The 11,287-nt window shown below is 39.8% G+C and overlaps 1 non-coding gene across 1 annotated transcript; it reads right to left on the bottom strand.

Moving 5' to 3' along the window:
- Positions 1-497: 497 nt before the first annotated feature.
- On the bottom strand, positions 498-688 carry LOC130288406 (U2 spliceosomal RNA). The gene has a single exon (XR_008847449.1). It is a non-coding gene; the product is annotated as a U2 spliceosomal RNA (small nuclear RNA).
- Between the last annotated feature and the right edge of the window lie 10,599 nt (positions 689-11,287).

The following is an 11,287-nucleotide window of genomic DNA, read 5'->3' as shown; positions in this document are numbered from 1 at the left end:
GACAGTCTTACAGCTAGAAGGGTTTCTATAGAGGCGCAACTTGAAGCTTCGGGGCCCCCATGCGAAATCTCCAACTATCTCTCATTGGACTCATAGGGGGCACTTTTGGCCCCCTCGAGCTCAACCGGGATGTCTGTTCCGCCTTTACTAACACCCCAAAGTCCCATATATCGAGAATGACTGGTGGACATGTCCGACTTTATAAATCCAAGGGTGCTTAGTCTTCAAGGCCAAACCACGGTCATGAATTCAATGCAAAAGACAAATGAAAGATGGCGCTCCAAGGCGAAATTAGTGAAAACACAAGTGTTTATTCACCCATCCAGCACAAAAATATGCAACGTTTCAACTTCAAAATGAAGTCTTTCTCAAGCACTCGTGCTTGAGAAAGACTTCATTGTGAAGTTGAAACGTTGCATCTTTTTGCACCGGATTGGTGAATAAACTCTTGTGTTTTCACTCATTCCGCCTTGGAGCGCCGTCTTTCATTTTGTTTTTTTTGGGGCACTGTACCCAAAGATACTGCCATATCGGGTGAATGCATAGGGCGACGGAAGCAAGCTTCTAAATCGGCCCCCGTTCTCAAAAATCCATTTAATATATGGTCCCCAGATAGGGTACGTATCAGATATTATACTGATAAGAACAGATACTACACTTGATCTTAGCCAAAAGGCCGAGAAGCGATCTGTCTTCCATTTTGCTTTTGTACCAAAGTCCCACATAGATATACATTAAGGGGGACAATAGCTGGGTCCTGGAGATGTGACAGTGTTTAGTTTCTTAGATATAGTAGAGCTGAGCTTGTTGTTTGGCACAGCTGATATCAGGTTGGGGGTTTGTCAAACTAAGGAACTGGTCACAACAAAAACAGTTGAGGGCTTCAAAGTAGGCTTAGATACATTCTTACAACAAAATAACATTAATGCGTATTCAAAAATATTTATTCACCTCCCGTCCCCTTCATTCACCCCTTTCCCTTCTCCTCCTTGGTTGAACTTGATGGACATGTGTCTTTTTTTCAACAGTACTATGCAGCTATAAGTGTAATGTCCGTTTATTTGTTTTTGTATTTTTCTGTTTAGGTGTGTATTCACACACTAGTTTGTTCTGAGCAGTTTGCTATTCTCCCTGGATTGGAAATGACTAATGCTCAGAACCAATGAGATCTCAGGTGTTTCTCTTTTATTCAGAGTTCTCGTGCATTCTGGTGCTGGTTATTGTGCTATACACTTCCAAGTCTGCTTGAGCATGCACCTTGTATATATCTTAGTTTTAGCCATGGTTAAATAGTCTTGTTTATTGTAGATTTTAGTCTGTTCCATTTGTCGGTTTTAGAATTAGTTTGTCTGTTCTGCTTAGTCTGTGTTCACACTGTGTTAGTCTTGCTTGTTACTTTTGCTCTGTATGTAATAATTCCTGTTTGGTATCCTGGAGTCTATTCAGACTCATCTGGTTCTGGTCTAGAGTTTCATGTATTATAAATCTGTTTCCTACTGGGTCAGCATCCTGATCACATGGTGGAGTCTATTTGGCTTTATTATAATGGCTACTCCTTTTGTGGAGTGGGGTGTCCAGTTTGTTTGTTCTGTGTCCCAGTGTGAACAGTGTCCTATGTTACCTGATCAGTTTAGTGTTCTAGCTTTCAGTTCTTCTGCTCATCCTCTACAATTCCTGGTTTCTGCTGTATACTCGTACCGTACCTAGTCTTGTTAATTTATCCATGTCTCCCATTTATCTAGATTCCGGTTTGTGAACTGTTTGTTTATACACTATATTCTGCCCTGTTAGTATTTTTATCCTGTCTGGCATATCTGGTTGTCTGGTAGTTTTCCTGTTTCTCTTTATGTATATTATTTGTTTTTACACCACTGCACTGTAGCGTAGGGAGGAACGAGCTCCAAATTGTCGATTCACCGCTTAGGGTGTATGGGCAATTAAGCAGGGAGAGTGTTACTAGGGACAGCTTAAGGCTCACTCTCCCTGTCGCCCCAGTCGGTCATGACAATAAGGTAACAATTCTGCATAGTGAAACAAATGACGCAGCCGCAAAGTTCATTGTTGACTTTTTGGTTCCAAGTATATAGATATACATCGTAGGACTTTCAATTTGCCAGTTAGTCTTTCATTAGATGTATGTATACTTTAGCAATGGCTAAATGGATATAGCCTAGATATACTAGCTGTCCTAGACATCCTAGGTTTTTAACCTATGGTACATTCACCCTAGGAGTTACATGACATGTCTCCATAAAATACTAGTATTGTGCAAACACAGTGCTTTTATAATGTAGCACAGAATATGGTCACAGAGCACTTGACTTAGAAACACTGGAAAACATACATGACAGTTCAGATACTAGTAATATACAATTTGAGAACGATAATCATAATACCACATACCTAAGCATAAGTTATATACACTGCTCAAAAAAATAAAGGGAACACTTAAACAACACAATGTAACTCCAAGTCAATGACACTTCTGTGAAATCACACTGTCCACTCAGGAAGCAACACTGATTGACAATCAATTTCACATGCTGTTGTGCAAATGGAGCAGACAACAGGTGGAAATTATAGGCAATTAGCAAGACACCGCCAATAAAGGAGTGGTTCTGCAGGTGATGACCACAGACCACTTATCAGTTCCTATGCTTCCTGGCTGATGTTTTGGTCACTTTTTAATGCTGGCGGTGCTTTCACTCTAGTGGTAGCATGAGACGGAGTCTACAACCCACACATGTGACTCAGGTAGTGCAGCTCATCCAGGATGGCACATCAATGCGAGCTGTGGCAAGAAGGTTTGCTGTGTCTGTCAGCGTAGTGTCCAGAGCATGGAGGTGCTACCAGGAGGCAGGCCAGAACATCAGGAAATGTGGAGGAGGCCGTAGGAGGGCAACAACCCAGCAGCAGGACTGCTACCTCCGCCTTTGTGCAAGGAGGAGCAGGAGGAGCACTGCCAGAGCCCAGCAAAATGACCTCAAGCAGGCCACAAATGTGCATGTGTCCACTCAAATGGTCAGAAACAGACTCCATGAGGGTGGTATGAGGGCCCGACATCCACAGGTGGGGGTTGTGCTTATTGGCAAATTTGCCACTGGCGCCCTGTGCTCTTCACAGATGAAAGCAGGTTCACACTGAGCACATGTGACAGACATGACAGAGTCTGGAGACGCCGTGGAGAATGTTCTGCTGCCTTCAACATCCTCCAGCATGACCGGTTTGGTGGTGGGTCAGTAATGGTGTGGGGTGGCATTTCTTTGGGGGGGCCGCACAGCCCTCCATGTGCTTACCAGAGGTATCCTGACTGCCATTAGGTACCGAGATGAGATCCTCAGACCCCTTGTGAGACCATATGCTGGTGTGGTTGGCTCTGGGTTCCTCCTAGTGCAAGACAATGCTAGACCTCATGTGTCTGGAGTGTGTCAGCAGTTCCTACAAGAGGAAGGCATTGATGCTGTGGACTGGCCCGCCCGTTCCCCAGACCTGAATCCTATTGAGCACATCTGGGACATCATGTCTCGCTGCATTCACCAACGCCACGTTGCACCACAGACTGTCCAGGAGTTGGCTGATGCTTTAGTCCAGGTCTGGGAGGACATCCCTCAGGAGACCATCCCCCACCTCATCAGGAGCATGCCCAGGCGTTGTAGGGAGGTCATACGGGCACGTGGAGGCCACACACACCACTGAGCTTCATTGTGACTTGTTTTAAGGACATTACATAAAGTTGGATCAGCCTGTAGGGTGGTTTTCCATTTTGGTTTTGAGTGTGACTCCATATCCAGACCTCCATGGGTTGATAAATTTGATTTCCATTGATAATTTTTGTGTGATTCTGTTGTCAGCGCATTCAACTTTGTAAAGACGAAAGTATTTCAAACGATTAGTTCATTCATTCAGATCTAGGATGTGTTATCTTAGTGTTCCCTTTATTTTTTTGAGCAGTGTATAACAAACATGATAGTTTGAGTTTTCCCTGTCCCATATATACAGACTAGGAATTATAGTTTTGCTTATATACACTTGGATCATAAACAATATATATATATACATAAATAACTGTAGAGTTTATAGGAAAATTGAATGGCGAAGACATAAGAAAGGTCAAAAACCTAAATGTGGAGGTGCTCACTGTCGCCCCTTGCTAAACATGCTCTGCAACTAATGCTTGGTGCACATTTAGGATATGATCACATGTCAGAATGTCCGCATGAAAAATCACCATGTGGACATTTTGCAGACTGTGGGCACCGGCATGACATGCCGGCGCTAGGACTGCTTGGGAATGCGCCATTTTATAGACAGCAATGCATTCCGTGTGGGGTCTGCGAACACCGGCATTTGAATTTCTGTGCCAGATGTTACCGGTGTGGAAATTCTGCTATGTGAACAGCACAGTAGAATTCCATTAAAATCAATGGGACTCTGCTACTGCGGAATCTCTGCGCAGAATTCAAATTCAGAATTCCGCACGGAAATTTGGGTGTGTAAACATAGCCTTAGGCTTTAGAAAACTGGTTGTCACTTTTCAAGCTACTGAAGAGCTGACCTGACAATCTACATGACTATACTGGACCAGTGCTAACTATAGGTAACATAGATTTTGCTACTTATCTGTACTTGCCCCTTATATTTTGGCACATAAAGTTATAAAAAAAACTTACAAAAAGGAGTCATTAGGACTTGTTTATCAATATATGATAGTTTTCTAGTATAATTGCATTAAAGAGTTATTCAGGGTTTATCCTGAAATAGAAAAACATAGCTAATTTCTTCCAAAAACAGAGCCACACCTGTCCTCAGGTTGTGTGAAAGTTTTTCTAATCCTGGATAAACACTTTAACATGTGAGACTTTTTTCTAATTCTGCAGAACATACCGGAGCTAGGACCGATCGGAAACGCGCCGTTTCCTTAGACAGCAATGTCTTTTCAAATTCGATTCTGCAGAGAAAATATTCACATGTTCATTCATTCTACAGAGGCCGGAATTTCCTAGAAGATGTTCCAGTTGCGGAAATTCCACCATGTGCACGGTGCCGCAGAATCCCATTGAAAATAATGGGACCCTGCTGCAACGGATTTTCTGAGCTGAATTTTTTGCCCCAGATTCCGCTACGAAATTACGCCGTGTGAACTATGCCTTAGAGTCCCAAATTGAGGCATAAAAAAACTCCCCCCCCCCATTATCCAGAACACCCCTCCCCAAAGAAGCCATTTTATATTAAAAACCCCACCATTTCTAGATTTTTGTTGTTGTCCCGAGTATGTATTCATAAGAAAGTCTAAGGCTATGTTCACACGGCGGAATTCCGCAGGAATATTCCACTCGAAAAATCCCGCTGCGGCAGAGTCCTATTGATTCCAATGGTATTCTTCTGCTGTGCTGTGCGCACGGCAGACTTTCTGAGTTTCTGCTGCGGGAATCTTGTTTCCGGCATACAGGTCTACTCTTACTGCAGATTTCGCTCAAAAACGCATTGCCATCATCTAGGAGACGGCACATTTTTGAGCCTTCTTATCGCCAGCCGGTTCATTCAAATATGCGGAATGTCAGACGATTTTTTTTCCCGGGGCGGACATTCCGCACATTTTCGGTCATGTGAACATGGCCTAAAGCTTGGTCCTCAACTCTAGTCCTGAAGCTTTCCCAACAGGTCAAGATTTGAGGACGTCCCATAGATCCTAGGTATCCCATAGCAACCAATCGGATTTCTTTTTTCATTTTTCACAGGCAATCTGATTGGTTGCTATAGGCAACTGCACCATAGGTTTTGATAAATCTCCCTTCCACCTAGGTCTCCAAACTGTGGACCTCCAGCTGTAGCAAAACTACAACTCCCAGCATGCCCGGACAGCCAACGGCTGTCCGGGTATGCTGGGAGTTGTAGTTTTGCTACAGCTGGAGGTCTACAGTTTGAAGGCGGCTACTAGATAGATCACTGATACACTAACAATATATATATCACATATACAAAACGAAAAAAAATCCTGAAAACATGACCTGTTGGGAACCATCAAAAAATATGGCGGATCAACAAAATGTAAGGATTTGAAAAAAATCTTAAATTTTTTTTTTGTATATATTACATATTCTTAACACCAAAATTCACCCAAACTCAATTTGATCCCCGTGTCTCTCCCTGTCTATACCTATACGGATGACAAGCTCCTAGGGTTAGCAGGTCATAGTCCCCGCCACTAACTCACTGGAGTCTCCGCCAATTTGCGCACGTGCTATTGATCGGCTGTAATAAATACAATGTAATTTCATTAAAAGTAGATTAAAAAGCTACAGTGCCATGTAATCCATTCCTCGGGCCTGTGTTTCCTCCATGGTGTAATGAAAAGGGGAGGGGGATATGGAAGTTTGTATATGGAGACATCAATTATCTAATGAAGGTAGCATTGCTAGACAGCCTTTGGGAGAGTCTGGTTGGGCTGACAATCGTGTTACTTGCCAAAACACTGACACTACGGTGATATACAGTGCCAATAAAAGGACGGCTATCCGGCTGAATAGAATTATACAGATTTGGGATCACAAACACTCAATTAGTTGACAATGTAAAATATCTATTTTCCACCAGACTGAACATTTAGGCCTAACTGGGTTTTATCAAGGGTCGGGTCGTGGTTTAGTTTACAATTTTATTGTATTAGGTATAATTTTATAGTTACATGTAAATATTTATGTAATATATCAAATGATGCTATAAAGTATATTGTCTACGTTTCTACAGTTATAATTTAGCTATTATAATAATAATAAATTATTATTATTTTTTATTATTATTATTTTATTATTATTTTTATTATTATTGTTTTATTATTATTATTATTATTGTTTTTATTATTATTATTTTTATTATTATTATTTTATTATTATTATTATTATTATTATTATTATTTTATTATTATTATTTTATTATTATTTTTATTATTATTTTTGTTTTTATTATTATTATTTTTATTATTGTTATTTTATTATTATTATTTTATTATTTTTTTTATTATTATTGTTTTTATTATCATTATTTTTACTATTATTGTTTTTATTATTATTTTTATTATTATAATTTTTTTATTTTTTTATTATTGTTTTATTATTATTTGCATTATTATTGTTTTTATTATTATTTTTATTATTATTATTATTATTATTGATTAATTAGTATATTTATTTACTTATTTATTCATTTATTCGTTTTTTTTAGATTTCCTGTAATAGCCACTTTTTTTTATTACACTGCGTACAATAAAGAATAAATATTGATAAAAGTAGTGATAAAAGATATATTTGATAAGTTTCTACAGTTATAATTTACCTATAGTTATGTAAAAAAAAAATTATCAGTAGTTTCCCAAAATTATGGATAAATGAAAAATGAACATAATTATTATTATTAGTAGTAGTAGCAGTGTTATTATTATTAATAATAATAATAATAATAATAATATTGTTATATCTATTTATTTATTCAGTCATTCATTCATTCATTCATTCATTCATTTATGTCTTTATTTTAACATGGTGGTTAAAAGTTTCTAGATTTCCTGTAATAGCCCCCTTTTTTTTATTTTTTATTACACTACGTATAATTTTATATAAATATTGATAAAAGTAATGCTAAAAGTATATTTTATAAGTTTATACAGTTAGAATTTACCTATAGTTATGAAGAAGAAAAAAATCAGGAGTTTCCCAAAACGAGGGATAAATGAAAAATGAATATTTTATATTTATTTATTTTAGCATGTTGTTAATAAGTTTCTAGATTTCCTGTAATAGTCACATTTTGAAGGCCCAAAATGGTTGTGTGCAACAAACAACAGATTCAACTACACAGCCAATGAGGATATAGTAGACTTTAGATAGCAGATTAGTGTTTCTTTAAGAGGTTTGCCCAGGATTAACAAAATATGGCTGCTTTCTCAAAAAACAGTGGTTCGCCTAACTACAGGTCAGGGCTGGTACTGCAGCTTATCTTTACTGTAGTAAATGGAGATGAGCTGCAATACTATATACAATTTGTAGGTAAGAGTAACACTCAGTACTGACAAAGGGAAATCAACAGGAAACAGTTAACAGATGGGTATTCTTTCCTTCTGCAGTGATTTCTGGCTTGGCACACATTCCCAGTCAGTTTCCAAGACTCCTGGTTGGAGTTCAAAACTGACTTTAAGGGAAAGCTACCTAAAAGGGTGTCGTGAGAGAGTTGCTTTACATATCTTTTCTTCCCAGAGTTCCCAGTGGAGGTTCACATGATCGTTCTCTCCCGCTCCCCCATTCTCCCATCATTGCTGTTAAACGGACCATACTAACAAACGGATGCAAAAGGAAGCAAACTGCCATTTAAGTCGCATGGCTTTGCACCAGCTTTTCATCCGTTTGTATCCTTTATTGTCCGTTTTTATTTTTGTCTGGCTTTCTGGTTTCTCACACCTCTTTTGAGCATGCTCAGAAATAATAACGGATCAAAAACAGAATGCAAAAAACTGATGCAAAGGGATGACATTAATAGCTCATCTGTTTCCCAATGACTTCAATGTAAAATGTACTATTTCCATTTATTTTCCGTTTTTTTTAACGTCTTTTTTCCTGTTTGAAAAAAAAAATAAAAAAAATAAAAAAGGAATAGAAACCAAATGAGTGCAAAGGGATGACAAAGGTTTGTAAAATAATCCAATTGACATCAATGGGATCCATTTACCACATTTGCAAAAAGCTTGAACAGATTTAAAAATGGGCATATAATTATGGAGACAGATGCCGTGTGAACAAGCCCTTAGGAGAAATATTACCCCTTTTGTCCCACAATGTTACATTAGTATCACTAATCTGCTAGCACACCATACTCTGTGCTGACAACCTGAAACAGCTGTCTGCAGATGGATATTCTTCGCTTCTGGAGAGATCTCTGGCTTAGCATACATTCCCAGTCAGTTTCCAAGTTTTCTAGTTGGAGTAAAACACTGAAGAAGTGGTTTGAGAGCCGCCTGGCATCTCTTTTATTCCCAGAATTCCAAGTGGAGCATTAATGGCATATAAGTCTCCACACATTGTTCTGACACTCTCCTCAAAAAGAAACATTACCCCTTTGAAACCACTGTTTTTGGATCCTGGACAACCCCTCTAAAGAGCTCTTCCATTATTGCCTAAAACACCACTTGTATTTTTTCATATATCTTTACCTTAAATTCATCACATCCATAGGTGAAACTAAGGTTTACAGACTAAGAGAGATCAATGTTCTCCATCTTGTGCATCACCCATGAATTACAAACAATGCCCATACATGTGAAACATACGGGAATGGGTTCTGTATATTCCACAATATGGATGCCTGCATTAAATGGGTACTCCGCCCCTAAAACATCTTATACCTTATCCAAAGGATAGGAGATAAAATGTCTGATCGTGGGGGTCCTGCTGCTGGGGACCCCCGCAATCTCCATGCTGCACCTGGTGTTCGTTTAGAGTGTCGGGGGCAGTGCCAGAGGCTCGTGATGTCATGGCCATGCCCCGCTCATGATGTCATGGCCACACCCCCTAAATGCAAGTCTATGGGAGGGGGCGTGACAGATGTCACGCCCCCTCCCATAGATTTGCATTGAGGGGGCATGGCCTCGACGTCATGGCCTCGACGTCACAGGGCCTGACTGTAATGTAACGAAACTCCGCCCCGCATCGCCAGTCATCCGAAGTTCGTTCCGTGCACTGGATGTCTGGGGTGCCGCAGCCTTTGGATAAGGGATAAGATGTCTATGGCCGGAATGCCCCTTTAACCTGGATTCACTCAGCCAGATCTCTAGTTATATGAACCCAATCTTATTTAATGTAAGCCTGCCTGGAATAAATATATATCTAACCTAAAATAAAGAATATAAGGACAGACAAGATAGACACGGCGGTCTTTTTCTGCCGGTGAACGTCTGTTTTTCTATCTTGGACTCTTGGAATCTTCTAAAGCTGGCCATATACAGAAAAGCTAGAATGAACCAGAATTCTGCCAGAAAAATCTCTTTTGGATCATTCGTACAAATACTCCCACCAGCTTTTATCTCATGTATTACAGTTTAAGAAATCACATATAAAGCAAAATTCCTCTTCTTGGAATATTCCTTTTTCCACCTGTCCTTACCTAAGAAGCTCTTACATAGTTACGTAGTTTGTAAGGCTGGAAAAAAACACATATGCTCATCCAGTTCAGACTGTTACCCATTAGGGTATGTTCACACTACGGAATTCCCCGCGGAACTTGTGAACTTAACATTAGTGTGAATGGGTCTCCGCGACACCCGTTCACACTGCGGAATTTCAGCGGCGGACAATTCCGCCGCTGAAATTGTTCCGCACAGAGAATGAACATGTTCATTCTTTGAGCGGAAGTCCGCGAGCACTGCATAGCTGTCAATGGTGACGGCTCAGTGCCGCACGGTCCTACCGCTGCCACCGGCTGCCAGGCTGAATCTCCGTTCACACACTGTAGTGTGAACATACCCTCAGTGTTCATCCATAAAGCAAAAAAAAAAAACCTCATGAGGAAGAAGCCAATGTCTAAATTTTTCCTGATTGCAGAATAAATACCCTGGATCAGTAACCCTCCTCCAGAATTCAATGATATATTAATAATATTATTTTTCTCCAGTAACGTATCTTGGCCTCTCCTGATCTCTTTTCTCTTCCTTTACTGAGTTCACCATAACCACCTCCTCAGGCAAAGAATTCAACAGTCTCACTGCTCTTACAGTAAAGAACCCCCGTCTGTGCTGGTGAAGAAACCTTCTTTCCTCTCGACGTAGAGGATTACCCCTTGTTATGGATACAGTCCTGGGTATAAATAGATCATGGTAGAGATCACTGTACGGCCCCTGATATATTTATACATAGTTATTAGGTCTCCCCTAAGCCTTCTTTTCTCTAAACTAAATAACCCTAATAAAGGGGTTGTTTCATTGATGCCAGATCCTGAGAAACCTGGTCAGATCAGTGGATACAACCAGCTGTATATTTCCTCTGCAGCAGCCACTACAGGGCAAATGTGGTATTACACATGTCCACTAAAATAAATGGAACCCTCCAGAGCTAAAAACATGATAGCCTCCACATCCATTTGTAGAAAAACACCAATTTCATCCACCAGATGCAGCTTAAAAAGACTTGAAATTTATTTGGTATTGTCCGTCATATTACAAAAATCGCAATTCAGCCATAACACGGACGCGTTTCTGCCACCTAGGCACCCTTAGTCATGACTAAAGGACTCAATGTACCTAGGT

This window comes from Hyla sarda, chromosome 8, assembly GCF_029499605.1.
Source record: "Hyla sarda isolate aHylSar1 chromosome 8, aHylSar1.hap1, whole genome shotgun sequence".
Classification (NCBI taxonomy): Eukaryota; Metazoa; Chordata; class Amphibia; order Anura; family Hylidae; genus Hyla; species Hyla sarda.
This window is presented reverse-complemented; position numbering and strand designations above follow the sequence as displayed.